We start from the raw sequence: 10,081 nt of genomic DNA, 5'->3' as shown, positions 1-10,081 counted from the left end.
GATCGTTGTGTAGTAAAACTCACTTTCTAAACCATCGTCCTCATTTATGGTAGGTTCATTTTTGATCAATGGTTTGGAATAATTAGGTTCATTCCCTGTCAAAGAGAATATCCTAAACAAGAATTTGTGATCCCCGATAAAATTGAGACGCAATACATGATCCTCACGTAGATCATAATAGGTTACCATTTCTGGTAATCCATGTCTAACAAATATCCTTCCTGTGTAAGATCCCTCAATGAAAACTTCATAATTCTTTCCCATAGGGTCTATCATCTCAACTTTCTGGTACATGTCAGGATTTGAGGAATCAAATATTGGTCCCCAGAAATGGGAAAAGGCATCATCGAAAATTATAGATACCTGATTCACAATTGGAATAAGAATTATGATCAAATTAATCTAAGTACAAAATTTGGTCAAATCAAAATTAGTAAAAATCAACAATTTATAAATGTTTACCGGTTCCAGTGGAAAATCTACGCAGAAATAGGTAAAGAACTTTATTGATCTCACAAGTTTAGGATACTGAGTTTGTTCCTTAGGAATAGGGTAATTAATTTCAGTCCAATCCCAGTCAAAAATCCTTAAGTGAAACAAGTTGCCTCCTACATAGCGGAGAATTATAAAATATAGAAGCCTTAAGTTATACATTTTTGCTAACAGAAAACCTGTAGGGAATTTCCTTTCAGCCAATAATGCTTCATCCATTTGTATGTCGAATACATTTCCTTCTAGATCTATAAATCTACACATTTGTTAATAGCCCTCAAACTATAACACATGAATGAAAGAAGAAGAGATTAATTTATGATCTAACATCATAAATCGAAGATCATACTTAACAAATGATGTTTAACAAGAAATCACTAAAAATATTGCAAATGACTTACCTTTATAGGATTAAGAACCGAAAGCCAACACGAATGGAAGTTGTTAAGGCTCAGAGCAGAAGACGAAGCCATTGCAATACGAAACTTGCAGAAGTTTTAGAGTTTGATTTTGGAAGTTTTGCTTCAAAACTAAATGACATACATATATATATATAACAAAAAAAAAACCGACATCTTATGTAGATCATCATCATCACTGTATATCAACTCCGAATCTGAATAACCAATATATATTTTCTATCCATACACTATTTTATATATATATATATATATATATATATATATATATATATATATATATATATATATATATATATATATATATATATATATATATATATATATATATATATATATATACATATATATATATATATATACATATATGTATATATGTATATATATGTATATATATGTATATATGTACATATATACATATATACATATATGTACATATATACATATATGTATATATATATATACATATATGTATATATGTACATATATGTATATATATGTATATATGTACATATATACATATATATACATATATATACATATATACATATATGTATATATATATATATATATATATATACATATATGTATATATGTATATATATGTATATATATGTATATATATATATATATATACATATATGTATATATACATATATACATATATATATATATATATATATTAGCCTTTTCAATTGACGACACTTAATAGGGTTGCAATAAATTAAGACGATAGTAATAAATGACATAATATATTATATATTTCATTACAATGTACTTTTACTCTATAATCACGCTACTATACTCATTGCATAATCAACTTTTTATTAATTAGACAAGACATATGATTGAAAACCATATAGAAAGGAAATTAATGGACTTTCGTTTGGCGCCATTATTACTGCATACACAATGAAGATAATTCATCGACAAAAAGAGATTCAAGGAGCTTCAAACATAACATTAATGGCAATGTAACGGACATAAGCTATTCAATACAAGAACTCCAAACCTGTTATGAATCACAATCTCATTTACAAGATGCTTACAGGTTTGACTTTTTTAAGTACTAATTTTTTCCAAAATGAATAATAAAATTTTCCTTCATTAATGAAGACTCTGATATTCAATAGATTCTAATATTTGTAATATTGTTTTTCATATACAGTTACTTGATATCAATTGTCATAAATATGGAGGACGAAAATGTATCTTCCTACTTTTCTTCTACAAATGCACGATCAAAAAGGAAAATGATACTCAAAGAGAAGAGGATTAACAAGGAAAATAATCAGCAATGTACACCGTCATTCAGCATTCAAGCTAAAAGAATGATGTTTACCCTATTTTGTGATATGACAACTAATTTTCTGAATCAAGAAAGTAGACAAAATTGTTGTGTACAATCAAATGAACGAAATAGTCATAGATATGCAGATCATACTATTTCACTGCGACAGAATCTGTTGCACAAGTTTCATATAGTTGGTTCAAAGGAGACAAATCAAAATCATCCCTACTTCTATACAGGAACGTCTTCTCAGCAGAATGCAATACCTGAGGCTGATTCTTCTATCAGTGAACTTCTTGACGAAAATTCTAATACATTATCTGATGATGTTACTCAAGGTATCATTGTGATATTATAACAAATAAATTTTAAATATTTTTTTTAACTTAATTAATCATTATATATGTTTGCAATAATATCTGTAACTTTAATCATCAAGTTTGGGGTATCAATGTAGATGAAATTATTGCTACTGTTATGGCATTTGAATATCCTAGCAGTTTACCACACATATATGATATCTAATCCTCTATCAACATGTTATTACGTTCAATGCTTAAATTAAATTGCTGATGAAATACTTAATGTTTCACTATTTATGCAGATACAGGTGATCCAATTTTCATATGTAGACACTGTAAAGCACAAATGTGGTACCAAGAAAGAATAGACAAACATGCACACTCTGCTAATCCAAAGTTTCAATTGTGTTGTGGTAATGGAAAAATTCAGTTGCCCTTTTTGAGTGATCCCCCTGTTGTGATGCAAAAACTACTATTTGAATCCAATTCAATAGAGTCTATAAATTTTCTACAACATATTAGAACATATAATATGATGTTCGCATTTACATCACCTAGAGCCAAAATTGATAACAGTTACAACAATGGACATGGTCCTCCTAATTTACGAATATATGGCCAAGCTTGTCATAGAATTGGAAGTCTTTTACCACCTGTTGGAGAAGTACCAAGATTTGCCCAACTCTACATCTACGACACTGAAATGAAATTCACAACAGAATGCAATCATTAAGGTAATTCTACTTAACCAATATTCTTCAATGAAAAACTTATACAACTTAAGACAATTTCAAATTATTGTTTTGTTTTAGGAATGACAACAAGGTTGATATCGAAATTGTAAAGAAGTTAACGAACATGTTAGATGAACACAATGTTCATGCAAAATCATTTAGGATGGCAAGCGATCGGTATAGAGAAACAGAATTTACGAATCTGAAATTAAGACTTATTGCTGATAGGACTAAGGATGGAAGGATATACAATACTCCTAATGTTTCAGAAGTAGCAGCCTTAATTGTTGGTGATGTCGACAGTGCTTCTCCAAGGGATATTATAATGGAAAACAGAAGTGGAAGGCAGCAAAGAATTAATGAGTTGCACACCAGTTACCTAGGATTTCAATATCCTTTACTATTTCCATATGGTGAAGATGGATATAGACATGATGTTAGACATCGTGATATCATGATTGGGAACAATACAAAGAGAAACCGGCTAATAATCAGAGAATGGTTTTGTTTCAGAATTCAGACAAGACAAAATGAAGCCCAAACAGTACTGAGATCAAAGAGATTGTTTCAACAATTTGTGGTTGACGGCTATACTATGATAGAGTCTGAACGGTTGTCCTTTATTAGGAATAACCAATCAAAGCTTAGAGTGGATAAGTACAATAATCTTTGTCAAACAAGTTCAAATATGCATGAAGAAGGATCAACGAAGGGCAAAAGAGTTGTGCTACCATCGACTTTTGTTGGAGGCACAAGATTTATGAATCAATTATATTTTGATGGAATGACGATCTGTTTCTAACTTTCACATGCAATCCCAAATGGCCTGAGATACACATGATACTATGTTACCTAAACTTGACAGCATCTGATAGGCCAGACTTGATCTCAAGGGTCTTCCGAATTAAATTTGATCAACTCCTAACAGACCTAACCAAAAATCATTTCCTTGGAAAGGTTATTGCATGTAAGAATTACAAAGAAACTACAAACCTGCTATATATTAATAATTCCTTCTCTCATGTTATAACTTTTATATGTTTTGAATGCAGATATGTATACTATTGAATTCCAAAAACGTGGTCTGCCACATGCACATCTACTACTCTTCTTGCATTCCACTTGCAAATATCCAACTACGAAAGATATTGATAGGGTGATTTCAGCTTAAATACCATGTCCTAAACAAGAGCCACAACTTTATGAATGTGTGAAGGATCATATGATTCACGGGCCATGTGGATTAGCAAACAAATCTCTGCCTTGCATGAAAAATGGAAAATGCTCTAGGTTTTATCCAAAGATGTTTCAAGAGACAACTACTATTTCTTAAGATGGATTCCCACACTACCGTAGAAGGAATAATTCAATATCTATTGTCAAGAATGATATTATCTTAGACAACCGTTCAGTAGTTCCATACAACTCCAAGTTGTTGCTTAAGTATCAAGCTCATATCAATGTTGAACGGTGCAATAGAAGTACCTCGATAAAGTACTTATTCAAATACATTAACATGGGTTATGACATAATTACAGCAGCCATAGTGGATAACAACAACCAATCTTCGGCTTCACATGAAGCTGTAGATGAAATCAAGCAATATGTTGACTGTGAATATATATCTCCCAGTGAAGCATGTTGGAGAATATTTTCATTTCCTATTCACAGAAGAAATCCAGCTGTAGAAAGGCTTTTTTTTCATTTTCCTGGTGAGCAATCAGTCTACTTCAAGGATGACGACTATATTGACGATATACTAGGAAAAGCTACAGTTGCTGAATCTATGTTTACAAGTTGGATGGAATGCAATAAAACACATGAAGTTGCAAGGAGGTTAACATAGCCACTTTTTGTTTCAAAATTTGTATATGTAAAAAAGGATAGATGCTGGAAACCAAGGAAAATGGGCAACACAATTGGAAGACTCATTCGGGTGCCATCAACAGCAGGTGAACTTTTCTATCTTAGGAGAATGCTAACAGTAATCAAAGGGCCATCATATTACGAAGACATTAGGACAGTCAACAATATAGTGTATCCAACTTTTAGAGATGCCTATGAAGCTTCTGGATTCTTAGCAGATGATAATGAATACATAGAAGCTATAACAGAAGCAAAAGATTGGGGATCTGGTCACTTCCTAAGGAAACTATTTGTAACTATGTTAGTTTGTGATAGTCTTAATAGACCAGATCAAGTTTACGAAAAGACATGGCATTGGTTGTCCGCACTAGTGCAAGAAAGACCCGTGGTTATTTTGGTCATTTGGCCTCGGTTTAAGACACGAGGCATATTTAGCCGAGGCAAAAAGGGTCATCTTTCTGCCTCGGTTCTCAACCTAGGCATATCCCATCATTACTGCCCCAGTTCTGATGACAACCAAGGCGTAATATACGTTAAAAATTAAAAAAAAAGTTGTAGAAATCATCTTTCTCTCATCTTCTCCGACCTTCCACTCCAGCCTTCCACACCATCTTTACCACACGAATGATGTCGGAGCCGTGCTGGTGGAGCAAATCGAGAAGCGCGACCACATGCAGATCGAGAACGACACTATACCTTCGAACCACCATTGACATAGCTTCGTTCCTGCACTCACGAAACAAACCAGTTCTTTGCCGAAATCTCATTGCAGCAAGACAGAACGAACCCAACAATCAAGAACGTGCCATGGATTTTTCCACGCAGACGAACCACTACGAACCTAGCTAACACACGTCCACCACGCCATAAAACTCAACGCTGCAACATTTGAACCAAGCCATCACGAACCCTAATCGCGAGATTCACTACATAGCAACGCATCCATCAGATCTTCATAACCACCGCAACCAAAGTCACGAACACAACAACATCACGAACCCATTTAGAATGCAACGCTTTAGCCACTCCATTGCTACACTTCCTTGAGGAAACTTACGCAGAGGATCGAAGAGGGAAATATGAGGGTTAGGGCTTTTGCGCACCAGAGGAAGGAGATGGACTATTTTTGGTTTTGAAGATATTTATCCCACCTTCTGCCTCGGTTCAATTGAAAACCGAGGCATATCACCATCTTCTGCCTCGTGTCCTAACACCTGAAACCCTAGAGTCCGAAAAAAAAAGAAAAAAAATTTGCTGACACTTTACTGCCTCGGGTCAGTAGCAACCGAGGCATAAACTGACTTTACAGCCTCGGGTCAATAACAACCGAGGCATAAATTGGCTTTACTGCCTCGGGTAACATTGCATAAATTACAAAACTGCCACCGCGTGTTTATATGCCTCGTTTCCGCTATAACCGAGGCATAAAGCTCGAGTTAGAAAGTCCAAAATGCACTAGTGCCGATGGTATTACCGCATAGGGAAAGAATACCAGCTGCAAATCCAGGTATATTTAAAATACTAACCAAAGTAATTTTTTCATTTAACACCAAAATACATGTTAGTAATTTTGATATTATTTATGCAGAATTGCAACTTAGCAATGACAGCTTGAAAATTTTAACTTTATCTGAAATTGAAGACTTTCTATAGAAAAATAGGAGAAGTTTCCATCAATGTCTTATCTTGATGCTTTTGCAACAACAAATTGTGGCAATAGATTGATATACTCTGAACTAGATTATAATATGGTGGAATAACATAATCTATTTCAAAGAAACTACAATTCAATGATAGGTGAATTCTTGAAATATAATTTTATGTAAATGCTTGAAAGAAATAATTAGAACAACCTGTCGTATAATAATTATATCCACAATTAACTTATTTGATCGTGCAGATGAACAAAAGAACATATTTGAAAAGGTAAATGAGGGTGTGATGAAGAACAATGGTGGAATGTTTTTCTTGTATGGATATGGTGGCACAGGAAAAACTTTTATGTGGTCAACATTATCTTCAGCACTACGATCAAAGGAAAAAATCATCCTCACAATGGCATCAAGCGGAATAGCATACTTTTGTTACCCGGTGGACGAACAACACATTCTAAATTTGCAATTCTGATTCCTATACTTGAAAATTCAATCTGTAACATTGAACAAGGTTCTGATGCTGCCTACCTATTAAGAGTAGCTCATCTTATAATATGGGATGAAGCACCAATGGCACATAAATTTTGTTTTGAAGCCGTATATAGAACATTGAAAGACATTATGAAAAACGATATAACATGTAATTAAGTTTTTGGAGGAAATGTGGTTGCATTTGGAGGTGACTTTAGACAAATCCTACCTATCATTCCTAGAGGAACTCGATCAGACATTGTCCATGCTACAATTAATGCATCATACCTATGGAATCACTGTCAGGTATTGACATTGAGCAAAAACATGAGACTTATGCAATCAGGACTCCAAAAATCTACTGCAACAGAAATTCAACAATTCTCTGATTGGATTGTTCAACTTGGAGATGGAAAGTTGTGTGAACCAAATGATGGAGTGGTTGAAATCGAAATACCACATGAATTTCTCATAACAGAATTCAATGATCCTTTTCAAGCAATTGTGGATTCCATGTATCCAGAACTAATTCAAAATTACAACGATGAAAACTATCTCAAGAGCAGAGCGATATTGGCCAGTAGAATTGAGACTGTGGATGAAATCAATGACTACATGTTGTCATTGATCCCAGGTAAAGCATTTGTTATTTGCCTAACTCCATTATCTACTATAATATATGCAAGACACAAAAAAGCTAACACTAATACTATTTTGCAGGAGAACCGAAAGAATATCTAAGTGCAGATTCCATTGATAAATCTGATAATTTCACAAATGATGACATGGAAATCATTACTTTAGAATTTCTAAACTCATTGACTATTTCAGGATTGCCAAGCCATAACATCAAACTCAAAATTGGATCACCCATAATGTTATTAAGAAACTTGGATCAATTTGAGGGTTTGTGCAACAGAACCAGGTTAATTATTACAAGATTGGCAAATCATGTCATTGGTGCAAGGGTTATTACAGCGAACAACAATGGAAATGAAGTATATATACCAAGAATGTCTATGTCCCCATCTCAGTCTCCATGGCCATTCAAGCTAATTAGAAGGCAATTTCCAATTATGTTATCCTATGCCATGACAATAAACAAATCTCAGGGACAATCATTAGGTTCGGTAGGATTATACCTACCGACACTAGTATTGAGCCATGGACAGTTATATGTTGCAGTTTCTAGGGTTCAGAGTAAATCAGGATTAAAGATATTAATCCATGATAAAGAAAAAAAGACCTTTGTCTCATACAACAAATGTTGTCTTCAAAGAAGTCTTCCAAAATGTATAACAGGAAGCAACCTATATCTTTATGATTCTATTATGTCTCAACATTATATAGTATATGCACCTCTCTATATCTATTGCAGATCTATAATAACCATACATTTTACATCTCAACGAATATAACAAAAAAATAAAAGTCATTTTTTATACAACATTGTTGTTATTTTCTTTTTTAAAACAAAAAACAGAAATATCATTAATTATTAAGAATCAAAATGTCAAACGAAATCAAAACAATAAATTGCATGGTTCTTTCTGCTTACCAGTAAAGTTGCTCTACTCTTGCTTTCCCCTTTTCGTGCTCTCTATCTTGATATGTTAAATGATATAAAACAATGATACCCAAAAAAGATTCCCTATCATTTAAAACAGCACCAACCAACAACGCAACAATGAAAATTACTCTTTTGACCCTAATGACACCTAATTAATTTCTATATACACCACCACAATTTGAATACCCGTATTAATACTACTAATACGGATGCCAATATGCTCTACATGTAGATATTCAAAACATGTTCTACTTCAAAGAACGTGCTCTTAAAAATGGTTATTTTGCAAAAGCAACCTTTCAAATAACATAATGATATTAAAAAATGTAATCATCAACTTATATTGACATGTAATCCAAGTAAACCATTACAAATTCATTTGTCAAAATACATAACGTTTGTTGATACAATGAATTGATTCATCTATATATTCATCTATTTATCACTTTATCTTCTTCAAATCATTTAATGTTTTCATGGTCATGGTAATTATAACGTTTCTAATGAATTATCGTAACGCCTCATTATTATGATAAAAATAATTCATTGTTTCATGTTTAAAAATCAATGTTTTTTTTTAACATTTGACAAACACAAATCCAACCATTACGTTTCATAAACGAAATTATGATCGATTACTATAAATAAAAAATTTCAAATTTCAGAAACCCATTACTTCATCCACCAAATAAACAAATCCATACATACGAAACCAAAACTGCAAACATAATTAAAAGTACTTGTGCCACACTTGCACCAAAATATTTCCACATAAGTATATATTTAGCGTTAGGAATCTAAGTCAAAAAACACTGTAAATTTTCTTAATTATTATTTTTCTGTCATCATCTTTCTGAACTTCCAACTTGATACAGTCACCCACGCATAAGTTATTTTCACTGACAAATCTCTTCCATCCGGATCCTAGATAACATTCAGATTTTTATCTTACGGCCCGTCTAATTGAACATTCCCAGAACATTCCATTGCCATTTGATAGAATATACTCCTTCTTAGACCTCGACAATGCAGTTCCAACGAAAGAAGCATTAAGATACTGAAAACAAGTATTAAAAATGTTAACAAAATAACTGCACAATAAAATACATATTCAAAAAACAATATTGTTATTAAAAATATAGATAATAGACCAGCGACGATGCACGAACATCATAATCAGTCAAACACTTAACCAACGTATAATCAGCACTTGGGTCAGCAACATCTGAACCAATATTGCCACTACGAGAACAGGACGCACCATTTGTGCTATAATCAATC

General features: G+C 32.8%; 1 pseudogene; it reads left to right on the top strand.

The window, feature by feature from the left end:
* Positions 1-2,104: 2,104 nt before the first annotated feature.
* Positions 2,105-8,529, top strand: LOC114165273 (uncharacterized; annotated as a pseudogene).
* The last annotated feature ends 1,552 nt before the right edge of the window (positions 8,530-10,081 follow it).

Source organism: Vigna unguiculata, chromosome 10 (genome assembly GCF_037176805.1).
Source record: "Vigna unguiculata cultivar grain cowpea cultivar isolate G323 ecotype 2 chromosome 10, ASM3717680v1, whole genome shotgun sequence".
Lineage (NCBI taxonomy): Eukaryota > Viridiplantae > Streptophyta > Magnoliopsida > Fabales > Fabaceae > Vigna > Vigna unguiculata.
This window is presented reverse-complemented; position numbering and strand designations above follow the sequence as displayed.